The 14,907-nt window shown below is 40.0% G+C and overlaps 1 pseudogene across 1 annotated transcript; it reads left to right on the plus strand.

The window, feature by feature from the left end:
* Nucleotides 1-7,953: 7,953 nt before the first annotated feature.
* Nucleotides 7,954-8,769, plus strand: LOC309640407 (annotated as a pseudogene). The gene has a single exon. The product of its transcript is annotated as an uncharacterized misc_RNA (transcript).
* The last annotated feature ends 6,138 nt before the right edge of the window (nucleotides 8,770-14,907 follow it).

The raw sequence follows: 14,907 nt of genomic DNA on the forward strand, positions 1-14,907 counted from the left end.
CTTAAGGGAGAGAATGAACCTTAATCCCCAAATCTCGACTCAAGGCATTGTGAAACCCAGGGCAGTGTATGACCTGGCTAACTCCTCAGGTTTCTTATGTGAAAATTAAGGGATAGAGTGGGGAGCTAACTGTTGGTATAGGGATATCTGGAAGGAATTAGAATGTCTTTTGGCTGCACATTAGTCACCTGGGGCGTTTTTAAAGCTCTAGTGGCCCAAGCTATTAAACCAGCATCTCTGAGGGTGGGATCCAGGCATCAATATTTGTTAAAGCCTACCCTTCTACCCTCCCCACCCCTCAATAATTCCATTGCAGCCAAGGTTCTGAAACCACTGAGCTAAAGAAAAAAACACACCAAACTAGTTCTGAAGAAAAAGAGTTCTGAAACTTTCTCAATCATAAGAAATTAAAGTTTTCCCACAGCCTCACTGCTGAGTATCCCTTACTTAGGGCTGAATTCAGGTTGAGTTTGGTGCCCTCAGGAGATACTATGTTCAATGTGTTATTTTGGGCAGCTGTCTGCAATTTGCTGATTGACCAGTGTAGCACAGCACCACACACTAAAAGCTGGCCTGTGCTAGACTGAGATTTTGTATGCTCTGTCTACCACTTCACTGACTTTTCTGTCAGGGCCTAAAACATTGTTTTCTAATGCTGTTAGGAATAGATTGGCAAGGGAAGCTTGTGAGCAGTTAGAAGTTCTGTCCTGGCTGGAGTTCTTTCTGGGTCGGGTATGCTGGAGGTTCACCTATTAGAAAAAAAAAATGGGTGTGGTTTTCATGGGGAGGGAGAAGGTGGACAGAGGTGGTAATTAGGGAATGGTCTGATCTGCAACAATCTCTGACTATGGTAAAGTTATCGTAGGGCCTCTAGGAATGAAAGCAACAGGCAGCTACCTTAGTTCTTAATCCAATTTTTTTTTTAAAGCCAACTTTGCAGGTCTAGGTTATAGTCACTTGAATCGAGCTAGATCACAGCTTCTCTCTTAATTCTCACACCTGAGTTAATTCTCAGGGCTAGAACCCTTGACTTAAGGGCTGTGTGATATTAATAGATATGTGTACTTAGAAAAAAGAAATATCCAAAGTTTCAGTGGATACTTGTTCCAAATTAGCACCAACTTTGGGGGGACTGAGAAAACCATGGCCTACTGATCAAAATACAGGCTATGGGCAGCAGATTGGACCCCATTTCACTATAAGCCCATGGGAACAACTGAACTCCTTCCCTTTTCCCCACCCCTTGTTTTATTTCTTCAGTTCCTAAGTGTAGATGGTTGGACACCCTTTGCAGAATCTCAACATTGGCTCCCTGCCCTGAGGAGTAAGTGTTCTTCTGGTAGGAGGCCAAGGGGAAGCCACTGGAGCATTCCTTCCTTACCAAAATAATAAGTGAAAAAGCAGTGTATCTTTGGGGTAATTACAGAGTTAAATACAACCATCAAAGGGTAGAAAGATACAAATGTGGTCATTCCTGTCATCCCCAAATATACAGTGTACTTCCATTTGACCAGTGAGAAAGATTGATAGGTCTTGGAGGATGACAGCAGCCTTTAAGATAAAACTTAATCTTGAGGTGATCTGAATTGTAGATGCTATTCAATGTTCTCTCTCTTAGAGCAACTTGATACAGCATCTGGCATTTGATGTGTTAACTATTGGTCTAACCACTGCATTTCTACCCATTTTGGTTTGTAGAGTCCATCAGCTGTTGTTTGCTTTTACCTGGCAGGGACAGAAATAGCTTGACAAATCTGTCCAATGGATGTCAATTCTAGCCATTTGCTACACGAGGACATTTAATGCCTCACCAAACCATAGGATGTCTCATTAGTCCACTATGTTGATGCAGAGCAGGAAATATCAGATACCCAAATGCCTTGGTAAGACACAAATATGCCAAGGATAGAATCTGAATCTCATAGAAATATAGGGACTTGACTCCTTAGTGAATTTCTCAGGGATTCAGTGGTCTAGCACATGTTGAGATAGCCCCTTCAGTGTTAAGGACAAATTGCTATACCTTGCCTGTTGTACAATTAAGAAAGGCATGGTACCCGTGGTGCCCTGGATTTTAGAGACAGCATATAGCATACAGGTGTTCTTCACTTATTTTTTTACCAGGTGACCTAAAAAGTTGGCAGTGCAAAACCAGTCTCTTTAGGTGGCCCAGGCTGTAGTCCAAGAAGCTCTGCTGCTCAGCCCTCTCAAAGTATCTGAAAGATTGGAATACTAAAGTCAGAAACAAGTCTCTCCAGGAGAATCACAATGGAAGCCCACAGGATTTTGGAACACGGCCATACCCCCTTCAGGAAGATTACTATTTTCCTTTTGCGAAACAGCTCCCATTTGCTACTGGTATGTTGGAGACCCTGAGACATCAGGTGCTATCTAATCCACCTACTCATAAAGTTGCCATTTCCAGTAGCACTCCATCAGATGGGACCAGAGCAGGTCATGAAGGCGCTTTGACTTTGTGTAAGCAGATTTCTCCCCACTCTGTGCCTTTAACTACCCTATTCCCACTCTTTGCCCCTACCAGTCTGTCCCTTTGCCCTTGTGGGGAGTTGTTGGCCAATTAATTGAGAATGGAAAAAGTCAAGCCTGGCTTATAGATGTTGTTGAACAATATGAACTACCAGCTGGAAGTGTACTATTGTATACCGCAGCCCCTATATTCACGGTTATCTTGAAGGACAGCACAGAGCAAATCTCATCAGGCAGGATTTCAAGCAATGCCTTTTATCGTGTACTTCGACTTGAAGAAAACATGACCTGAGTCAGGCTCTAAAACAATCACTGGCTATATGGTCAGAGGCTTTAAAAAAGCAACACTGAAAATTGGTGTGAAAGTTTTGGGAAGGGCTTTGCCAATGAACCTTGAGGATGGAACCTAGAATTTAAGAAGATTTAGAATAAAGCATCCAAGTACTTCCAGGGATCACCTCCTTAGCATAAATCCTTGTCTTAGTGTCAGCCTCTGGGGGAACCCCACGTAAAACACGTGCAAGTCCAGCAGCCTTGGTGACAAGTTCATTTCATTGGACTTCTTCCATTTTGGAGGGAGCTATGATCTGTTTCCATGGCAATAGGCAGTTATTCTCAGTGTGGATCCTATCATACCTTGGCCAACACTAACATTCATGGGCTTAGAATGCCTTCTGCTTTGTCATACACAGAAGAGTCCCCCTGGTCAAGAAACGCAGAAAACTTCACAGAAAAGAAGCAATGAACCAATGTCTGTGGGAGCCCCTGCTTGTGTTCCTGACATGCCCCTATTTCTCAGACATCATCTTTCTTGTTTTCTCCCTCTATCACACACCACATGTCAGTCACACCAGCCTTCTTTCTTTTCTTTAAAGAACCAGATTCATTCTCGTGTTGGAGTCTTTGCACTTACTGTTCCTTCAGCCTGGAATAGTAACACCTTTGTGTTACTTCCTCTTTTGTATCACTGATGTCTCACTTTACCAGTATCACCTCCACAGCAAGATGTTCTGTGTCCATCTAATCTAAAGTAGCTCCCTTGAAACTTCCTATTATTTAAAAATTCTATTTATATAAATTTGCTTATTTTATTTTCTTCATAGTATTTATCGTTCATTTTTGAGAAAAGACATGAACAGAATTATTCCAGGAAATAATCTGTGTATTCGGCATTTACTGAACACCTACTATCACCTGAAGTAAAACAATATTGATCAGATTTAATATTTTTGCTAGAGGTGAGATGACTGAAATTAAACAGCAGCAGCCCTGAATAGCAAATTCTAAAATTTTAGGAAGTAAAAGCACTTGGGAATAACATTAAAACATGGGAATAATTATAAATAGAGAACTGAAAATGCTTCATTGAGCGATTTTTATAGGAGAAAGAAAAAAGTACAGTAATTGCCATGATGTCGTGCTGTGTTTCCAAAAAGACTGGTGATTATATCAAGGGTTTGTAATCACTTGTGTGATCACTTTGCAAAGACCTCTAGGCCTGCATCCCTGTTTTAAATCATGCTTCCACAGAAAAAACCTTTTTATAACATTCTTCTCAGATATGAGTTAATTTAGCCACTGGTACCAAGGTCCACAAGTATGAAATGCAGTTGCATCATTAGGGCACCGTAATCAAGCCACATTTGTTAGCACTGGCTCCAGGAAAGTAATGTCTGTCTAAGACTTAGGGAAATAATGGAATTACAGAAGTGGACATGTAGTGGTAGATTGTCTAATAAATTCTTTGAGACAGTACTGGCCTTAGAAAAGTTGTTTCCCAGGTTGATGTCTGGTGTTGATCTAGCCCTCCTGTCCCAGGGCAAAGGGGACACACAACCGCTACTATGTTGTGCATTTCACCTACGTGAATACAGTATTAATGGTGTCCCCTGGAGTTGTGCCACACGTTAGTTCTGGTTTACCCACCAGGATATATGGGGGAGTTAATCCAGTTCCTGGAAAGCATACGTCTGGGCATCTGTTTGTGCTTGCCCAGCGTCCCTTTTCCTTTCTTCTGTTATAGGATCCTGACTTATCTTGAGGACCATCCTTCCCCTGCTTTCAGTCCATATGGGTCAGTGGATATGTACCCACTCTCTAATAATTCTCAGAGTATTGTATCCCACTGGCTTCTGTGACAGGTTCAGGAATGAATAAGTGCCTGAAGACAGACCAGTGAAACTCAACTACAGGACTTTAGTTGGCAACACTGGGAAATAGAATTCCTCATTCTATAAGACTTGAAGCTTGGAGGATAGATGCCAGATGTGGCTGGGGAGCCCTGCACCAAGGAAGGGAGCCTGAAAGTGAAGTCAATGAAAAGGAAAGTGGAGCCAAGAGAAGGCACAAGACAGATTTATTACAGTGTTTAACACCTGGCTCCAGACGTGCCTGAAGCTGGAATTCATTTAGACTTTTCAGTTACATGAACCACTAAATTTCCCTGGTTTTTTGGGGGGAGTTTTCTTTTTGGTTTTGGTTTTTTCCTGAGTCTAGATTGATTTAGGCTTCTTTCACTTGCAACTGAATGTCCTCATGGATATAACATCCTTATGACTTTATTACTTCTCCTCTGTAGTAATGAAATTTGTTATTGGTATGCATCATCTTTCTTATTAGATGTAGCCCTGATTAGGAATTTTTGATTCATAAATATGGGTATTTTATAGGCCAGTAGTGTTTGTTAGGATTTAGTACTATAAACTAATAAAAAACTTTATTTTAAAACTTAAAGTTTGTGTTGAAGTGGATGGCCACATTCCATGAAGTGTCTGCATGTGCATTTGAGGATATATCCAGGTCTTTAAAATTCATGTATGTTATGGTTCTACTGGATGATTCTGGTTAGAAAGGTCTACAGATCTGACTTCATGTAGCCTGGACTTGGAACTTTAAACCACAATAAAATTGCTAAAAAGTGGACAGTCATTGTTATATCAATAAATAAGGCTAACATCAACCCCAAGATTTTAAGGGATTTATTATACTCCTTTCAAAGCGATAGAAAGAGGATGAAAAAAATATATGACAGAAAAATCTGTGTCCTAATTTGAAATTTACATATTAAGTTATCATGAAAAAATGTTTCATTTATTAAAAGCAATTTTTTGCAAATAGGATCCATAAATTTTTAATGTTAAGAGTTTTATCTAAATCACTAGAGACATTAACTCTAACTTGAGCTAGGTGGAAAAAACAAAAACTTACTCATGGAAGAAGCAGTTGACCATACAAAAGCCATCCACACAAAATATGTACCTCTCACAAATATCATCAAATCTAATAGACCCAAATCCGATTGCTAAGAGAGGATGCCCACAGGAGACAGGTTTGCTCAACAGAATCTGGGAGGCACCTATAGTTTGAAAAAGCACAAACAACAATAAAACATAATTTCGTGCTGGAAAAATGAATAAAACAATTCACCCTATTATTTTCATAATATAAACTACAAGAAACAAAACTCAGTAAAATTCTGTTAGGACATGTGAGTTCAAAAAGGATTGAGAATTGGGATCGACTACTAACAGGCCTGGGATTTTTTCGGGAAGGGAGGGGGAATGATGGAATGAGATAGTGTTCTAGAATGAGATAGTGATGGTGTTTGCACAACATTGTAAATGTACTGAAAACTACTGAATTATACACTTTAAAATGGTTTATAAGGTGAATTTTATGCTATTTGACTGTTATCTCAATTTTTTAAAAACTCAATTCTAATGGGTTATTGACAGTAATCCTGTGTCCTCAGCATAAAAGAAAGTGACATTCACCCCACTATAGATTCTCTTAAAAACTACCTTGTCCCTGGGCAAGCACCATATGATTATTCCACCTTTTTGCAATTGGGCTTAATATAGATCAAGCTGAGTTTCTTTCTACAAATTCCATTACCTGAAGGTAAGTGCAGTGTGGCTTGAGGGTGGATGAGGTTTGGAGTAAAGGTCTGGTGGGCAGTTGGGGGGTGGAAAGGAAGAGGGGGGAGGAAAAGGAGGATAGGGATGCCAAGTTTTTGAGCATTATGAGACCACACAAAAGTTGGTTAGCAAATAGAAGAGGCTGGAAGGCTGATCTGACCAGGATGTCCTGAGATTGGATTTTGATACCTCTGGCTTGGGTAGAATCTCAGAAAAATCTACTGGGGCTTTGTCCTAAAATATAGGGATACTTTGACAAACACCTCTTTTTTTTCCCTTAATTTTACTGAATCATAGTTGATTTACAATGTTGTGTTAATTTCTATTGTATGGCAAAGTGACTCAGTTATACATATATATATTCTTTTTCATATTCTTTTCTATTATGGTTTATCACAAGATCTTGAATATAGCTTCCTGTGCTATTCCATAGGACCTTGTTGTTTATTTATCCTATATATACTAGCTTGCATCTATTAATCCCCAACTCCCAATCCTTCCCTCCCCCATCCTCCCCGTTGTCGACCACAAGTCTGTTCTCTATTGACAAACGTCTCTTTGTTTTGGATTGTGGACGTCTCTGTAGCCTCAGATGACTTCCCTTGCTGAGGCAGGGCTTTACCAGCAAGTCCCAAACAAGGCTGCTGCATTTGGAGGTAGCTTCACCTCCAGGCTGACCTGAATTTTTCAGTTTGAGAATTGCGATGGACATTAATATTTGTCATATAGCTGTGCTCGCCCAAGCTCCCTTACAGTCCCCACACCCTAAATTAAAACCCCCCTTAACTAGTTTCCCATCGGGGAAGAAGAGCTAAGATCTTATTCTCACATTTTCTTTCATGGTCTTTTGGGGCACAGTCGTTCCCTGACTTTTGACTGAGTAACGGCTTCCTTGCCTTCTTTTCTTGTTGATCAGTGTTTTCTCGTATCAAGTTTGATGTTGAGATTTCTCTTAGGGTCCTAGAATTAGCAACTGTCTCATTTTGCACACCGCAAATGTGTCTACTCTGGTTTTTGGAGAACATTTTGAAATCTTAGAAATTAACTCTTTTGCCCAACTATAAGACACAATTATACAATTTATGATTCAAGAATTGTTTCAGACACTCAATTGTTAGACTCCTATTTTATTAACAAGTATCCCACACAGTTTTGTTCTTCTTCCAGCACTGCTGAATCAGGGAAGCAGCCTGGTACATTGGAGAGATAATTGACTCTAGTGTTGACCTTTAGCCAACTAACTTTAGCTTTGGGCAACTAACAGCTTCTAGGACCTCAGTTTCCTCATCTGTAACAGGGATAATCAAACCCGCCTAACAGAGTTGTCAGCTAAAGCAACTGACACATGGTAGCCATTAGTATTATTATCATCCTACCTTAATTATCTTGGTAGAACCATAGGCAAAAGATCCAAAACCTAACAAAAATTTTTACATAGTAATAATTTAGTTTACTGATTTACGGCTCTCGAAAGCATGATCAATTTTAGGCCTTTTTACTATTACTCATTTTAAATAAATAGAATTATAAATATTAACTAGACAGTCATTTCCGGGGCGGCGTGAGGTTGGGGAGGACTCCGAATGGGTCGCAGCCGCAGCCGGTCCCCGCGGAGGGATCGTAGGCGGTCCCGGTCCACCTCCCGAGAGAGAGAGAACGCAGGCGCTGAGAAAGGTCCCGGTCCCGAGAGCGAAATCGGAGGAGAAGCCGCTCTCGATCCCCGCACAGAAGACGTTCCAGGTCCCCAAGACGACATAGATCCACATCTCCTTCCCCTTCTCGACTAAAAGAAGGAAGAGATGAGGAGAAGAAAGAAACAAAAGAAACAAAGAGCAAAGAACGTCAGATAACTGAGGAAGACTTGGAGGGCAAAACAGAGGAAGAAATAGAAATGATGAAGTTAATGGGATTTGCCTCCTTTGACTCCACAAAAGGGAAAAAGGTGGATGGCTCTGTAAATGCCTATGCCATAAATGTGTCTCAGAAGAGGAAGTATAGGCAGTACATGAATCGAAAAGGTGGATTCAACAGACCTTTGGATTTTATTGCATGAGAATTGAAATATTGAAGAATGATTTTTTTCCCCTCATCTTGATCAGAACAGTGGATTTTGTATTTTGTATTTAATATGCATCAAAAACAGGATCACAGTCCCTCCTCCTTGTAAAGTAAGAAAGTTTTATTTATGATGTGTGTAGTTCACTTACCCTACCTCAAAAAAAGGTTAAATATTACATTTTCTCCTTTAGGAAATTTCATTTGGGGCAATCATCAACCCCATTTTTTTGTCCTTATTCCTATGGAAACTGTGTATGTCTTCTTCTTGGATGTTCTTTATGACTTTTTAAAACACATAAGAGTAATTTGGAAGTAAGTTTCTCAAATAAAGCAATATTTCTAAAATAAATAAATAAATAAATAAATAAATAAATAAATAAATATTAACTAGTTCAACTAATACTAAACGTCAATACTGATCACTGTACAAGAATGAGAGATACTTTTTTAAGTTTTTTTATGCAACATTCCTTTACATTTTAATAAAAACTCAATTTTGAATTTTTTTTCATTTTTTTTTAAGGAATTCCTTTATTTTTATTATTTATTTATTTATTTATTTATAGCTGTGTTGGGTCTTCGTTTCTGTGCGAGGGCTTTCTCTAGTTGCGGTAAGCGGGGGCCACTCTTCATCGCGTTGCGCGGGCCTCTCACTATCACAGCCTCTCTTGTTGCGGAGCACAGGCTCCAGACGCGCAGGCTCAGTAGTTGTGGCTCACGGGCCCAGTTGCTCCGCGGCATGTGGGATCTTCCCAGACCAGGGCTCGAACCCGCGTCCCTTGCATTGGCAGGCAGACTCTCAACCACTGCGCCACCAGGGAAGCCCTTGAATGATTTTACTGATTAAAAAATCCCTAATAAATGTAACTATTCTCTTTGGAAACAAAGTTCAAAATGTAGCTATTATATTAGATTTTATCTTTATCATACCTTCCTTTTATTTATGGGAAAAGTGGGATTTGATATTTTCAGAGGTGTACAGCTGAAGTCCCACTTCCTGTGGTGGCTAATTATAAATGATTTAGGAAGGTTAAACCGAATCCATAGTACATCCCAGACAGCTGTGGATCCTGTAATGTTTTGCCTTTGCCAAGACAACTTAGACAAGCTAAGGATACTAGCGGGTTATGAAAATCACTCTCATCGCCAGTTCAATAAATGTGGTGGACATGTGTTATTGTCTGCTTGGTGCCAGTTGTTTCTCTTTTGGAGAATATAGCATCCCCTTTCTTTGAGGGACTTCTTCCCATCCCAGCCCTGCTAACCAGAGTATCCTACCTCCTGTCCTTACACCGGGGGTGAGCACATGGCCCAGGCCTGACCAGTGCTAGCACCATCGTCCTGGCCCCAGCTAGTAGCCCACGAGAAGGCATGCAGCCCAGCCTAGGGTAACAAATCCTTCCCTGGAATTTTTTCTAAGTGAAGCTAGTAAGTTCTCTTTCCTCCTGGGGCCATAAAACTATACAGAGCTCCAGGGTTGTTACCAGACATGATTTAGCCTCAGAGAAAAGCCCAAGGAAATAAAGAACCCATAAAAGCAGAAAGAGAAAGAGTCCCAGGTGTGTTAATCCCTGGTTTCTAGCTCCTCAGAGCTGCTGTAATTCCTAGATACCTTCTTTGATTCCATTACTTACTCCTTCCCCCAAATCCCCTTTTTGCTTGTGAAGTTCAAGCTGAATTTCTTGTGTTGACAGTAAAAAGTACCCCCGACAAATGCAATAGAACATTAGTATTCTTCAGCTGGTACTTGGTTAACAATCAGTGCTTTCCAAATTTACGAATAGAGTAGCATTTGAGAGTCGTTTTTATTCTTCTGGGATATGATTATTAGTGTCTTATTTAATACTCTGTGGTTTTATAGGAATAAATGTCATTGTAATTAGATCAAAGAGATTTATTTGACAGCCTTCTATGACCTTCAGTTTTCGACAGATGAACTGGTTTTCTCTGGCGAAGGCTGTCATGCCAAACCTGCGCTTTGACTGAGCATTGTGATTTGGGGTCACTTTTATGAGGCCTCCTTTAGCCTAACTCAGCTCTTGCTTCATCTGTGCAGCGTCCTAACATTAGATCAGCTTACAATTGCCAGTTCTGGTCTGACAGTCAGTACCTAATCCATGTTACTTCTGACTGTGTTTCAGTGGATCTTTTGCTTCTACTCATGGAGCTTATATCACGTAATATTGATCTCTTTTCAGCTGTTGCTAGGAAACACCATCAGCATCCATTCTTCCTTTAGAATTACAGTCAACTCAAGCTCTTCCTGACTTAAAGAAGAGTATTGCAAATGTAGAGGCAATGTCAGAAGATTCCCATTCAATTTTGTGAAGGGTCATCAGGCGTGTGGTTGAGGACTGGGAGAGGGTAAGTAATAGCTATGCAAGTCAAACGTCTGTTAGGGTGTTCCTGCTCCTTCATATCTAGATAAAATTGACTTAAATTCTCACCCCTCCTTTTACATTTGAAGAAAGTCCGATAGTCTGTCCAAGGATTTGGGGAAGGGCGGAGTTTATGTTCTTGCAGATTAACCTCTGGCCTCAGATTCCCATTTCTTTCTTTTTTTTTTTAATTGAAGTATAGTTGATTTACAGTGTTGTGTTAATTTCTGCTGTACAGCAAAGTGATTCAGTTATACATATATATGTATATTCTTTTTCATATTTTTTTCCATTATGGTTTATCACAGGATATTGAATATAGCTCCCTGTGCTATACACTAGGACCTTATTGTTTATCCATCATATATATAATAGTTTGCATCTGCTAACTCCAAACTCCCAGTCCTTCCCATTTCTGTTGAATTAGTTCATTCATTAGAATATACAGTCCTATACATGCTGTCCATTTGTATCCTACATCAACACACCCGTAGAACTCATCCCCTTCTCATATTTCCTTTAAAAGTTACTCATGATAGATATTTTAGTGCCTAACAGACTTTAAAGATTTGGGGTGACAGATGGTCTTATGTTTCAGAAAGATTATCAATGTCAAAATTAATATCAGATATTCGTAAATGTCCTTCTGCACTCTGCTATGTTGCTTGCTTCTCCTCTCTTCCCTTCTCTTTCCTGTCATTTCCTGCTCTAAGATGGGGGAAAAAAATAGGAAACTGAGTTCTTCTCATTTTAAAATACAGAACAATTCAGCTCTTATCTATCCTATGCCCAGCTCTCTTTGCATATCTAAGGACTGCTTTGTCATTACAGTGTAGAAGGGCCCAGGTTGTCAAAGAGTGGGGATGTGGCTCATTGTGTCTTACACAACATTTATGGGGCTCACTGTGCTCCAGGCTCTTTTCATGTATTATCTCTTTTGATTCTCACAACCACCTTGTGAGGTAGGTACTGTTCTTGTCCATCTTACAAATGAGGAAACAGGCACAGAAAGATAAACGGCTCTGCCCAGGGATCCTTAGCTAGTTAACCTTGAATTCAAGTTCCAGCGTATTCTAGCAACTGTTAGAAAGAAACCCAAGCCAAGTGATTCAAACATGATGACCTTATGGAGCTGCCCACAGCGCTGGACTGCTCACCTCTGAACGTCTTTCAGGTGAGACAGAACTAAGGCTTTACCATCAGCCGTATTATTTCTCATCTGTGTTACTAGCAGCTGAACAGAATTCCTAACCAAGACAGACTTATTTTGGGGCTAAAAATATAGAACGTGTGACCCATGTTTAAAAATTGGGAGATTACACATAATAATCTAGATTTCTGCTTTCTCTTGAAAAACAAACCTATCAACACTGGGCCTGTATTACCCTTGGCAACAATCCACTGCATCTCAGCAACTTGTAGATAACATGTTTATGTTACTTGCAGGCTTTTGAGTTTCTTTCACCTCCATTTTTGTCACTTCGTGTTCCCCAAGTCTAGCAGGCCAGTGAGCAGAAAGAGGGAGGGGTACTGTGAGACTGAGATGGACCTTGATGTGTCCACCTGCTTCCTACCTGGGAATAGCTCTGTGATGGGACCTTTGTGTTTCTAGACGCTGGAGGTTGTTGAGAGGGAGTTTGCATCTTTGCTCAGGACTAAAGAGAAGGGGAGGGATTTCAACCTGGAGCGTGGTGACTGCAGCAATGCTAGCTGCATAGGGTGGCAGTACTAGAGAACGAGTCTGAAGCAGTGGACAGCGCCAGAAACCTTGGTGTGAGTGTGAAGGTCAAGGAGCCCCTAAGATTCAGAGTGATGGCAAGACCAAATGTGGCCCCGCCTCGGGAGGCTGGCGGGATCTAGAGATTATGGGAAGAGAAAGTCCACTTGGGGCCCAGAGTGGGAGGTGATGGACCCCCCTACTAGAGTTTGAGAATCTGTACTCTTGAGATGCCTCTCCTGGGAGCAAGAAAACTCCATCTCCAGACCTAGAAGCACTAAAATGTCCCATGTGGCTGGGACTGGGACTATTCGCCTGAAATTGGATCTCACTTAGATGTTAATGAAATCGAAGTGAGGGAACAGAGCGTTGGCCTTGGGATTCCCCAGAGTTTCCTTTACTGCTCTAATTGGTGCCGTGTTTATTCATTCACTCATTTATATATGCATGCATGCATTTCTTCCCCTACCTCATGCCACAGAGGACTTCTGGCTGCTTACGAGAAGAATATCACACTTTTAAAGAGTAAAATATAAGTACAATTAAAGAGTTACAGATGTAGTGGGTATAATTTTTTAGTTCAAAATATCTTTGCTGTATTTTTATTGCAAAAGCCATAAAAAAACATTATAGAAAATTTAGAGAATATAAACAAGAAAAAAAAGATTTAAAAAGAATATTCATGATCCATCACCTAGAGAAAACCACTGGAAACACCATAAAGTAGATCTTCTCATTCTTTCTGTGCCAAAATATGATGTTTTAATATTTTTGAAAATAAAAGGTATGGTTATAACCTCCATGTTGTTTTCTAACCTGCTTTTTTACCAAATCATATATTTTGAACCTCATTTAAAGTTAATACATTTCTACCTACAGCATCATTTTAAGTGTTATGAATAGAATTCCATTGTAGGGATATAACATAATTTATGTAAACAGTCACCTCGTTACCAGTCAAGACTTTGAAAACTGTTGCTATATTCTGACGTAGTGGCTGGAGAATTCTGTTTCAGATAAATACATTGGCTCTCTCAGCCTCATGGACCCTTGGCATGAACCAAAGAGAAAAAAAAAGATCTATTGAACAATCATCATGCTACTGAATCTATCTCACTGTTCTCTTCTAGGCACAAAGGAATGACTGTTCTCATTCTCTAGCTTCCATGTTACATATCTTGTTAGAGTTTCTAACTGGGCTGCTCTACCATTATTAATTATGTGTCTTTTTTAACTTGGGAAATACTTCAGTGACTTAATAGTGAATGAATAGTGATCCATCTTCCTTCACCACAGTGAACATGCAGAATGTTAATACAGTGCTAGGTTTCAGGGAGAAACCATCTTTGTAAATAAATAAAGCAAGAACTTAACAGAACATTAACTTCCTCTTTGAGGTGTGCCCCCTGAGTCCTTCTAAGAACGTGGGGTTAAGTGTATATATATATATATATATATATATATATATATATATATATCAAGATCCATCTTCAGAGATTATTCATGTGAGTTGTTATTCTGTGTCTCATTTCATTTGATGGAGCAGCTGCTAGCCAGCTGAGCATGGCCACAATCATACCTTCTCTTCCAGTCATCAGCTTTTTTTTTTTTTTTTTAAAGCAAAAGTCACTTCCAGAAGAGAGATTTTTGCTCTTTATCTATTTATCTATTTTGCTATTTTTGCCTTTATCTTTGATGTTATTCTAAATACATTCCTCCTTTCTCTATAAGTGTGATACGAGGAGACCTGCTGTTGGCTGTCCAGCCTCTATTCCCCTTCCTTCATGATGACAATAACCTACTTACTTTAGGAAACCATCTCTTGCACCTTCTCAGCCATGCAGAACTGATGTGAGGGGCTCCACAGCCACCTCTGATTACAACCTGATTTCTCTCTCCCTAGACACAGTGATTGGTTCAAAGACAGTCACAGGACTTAAGCACGTCCAATCAGTGGTCCTTTGATAGGGATTCTGGGGAACAGAGTCCTTTCTCTTCTGTTTGATGTTAATGAGGAAGCATGTCACCTTTCCCCCAGGAGCTACTGGTAGACATCTGGCAACAATGAGAAGAGCCAGCCTTAGGATGAAGAGAGTAGAGACGGGAAGAAATAGAATCCTTTGAGTTGCTGGATCAAATCTCGCCCAAAATCCATTCTACATTTGTCCCTTTCAAATACATGAGCTAATAAATTATTTTTCTTTCTAAGCCAATTTGGGGAAGTTTTTCTAATGTTTATACCTGAAAGATACCTACCATAACTGATGCCATTTGTAAAGAAAGTGCAGCAAACTTACAGCTTTCTTTCCATTGATGGCCTTCTTCTTATTTACAAATTCTTCTTCTTCTG

Source organism: Balaenoptera physalus (assembly GCF_965194825.1).
Source record: "Balaenoptera physalus genome assembly, chromosome: 13".
Lineage (NCBI taxonomy): Eukaryota > Metazoa > Chordata > Mammalia > Artiodactyla > Balaenopteridae > Balaenoptera > Balaenoptera physalus.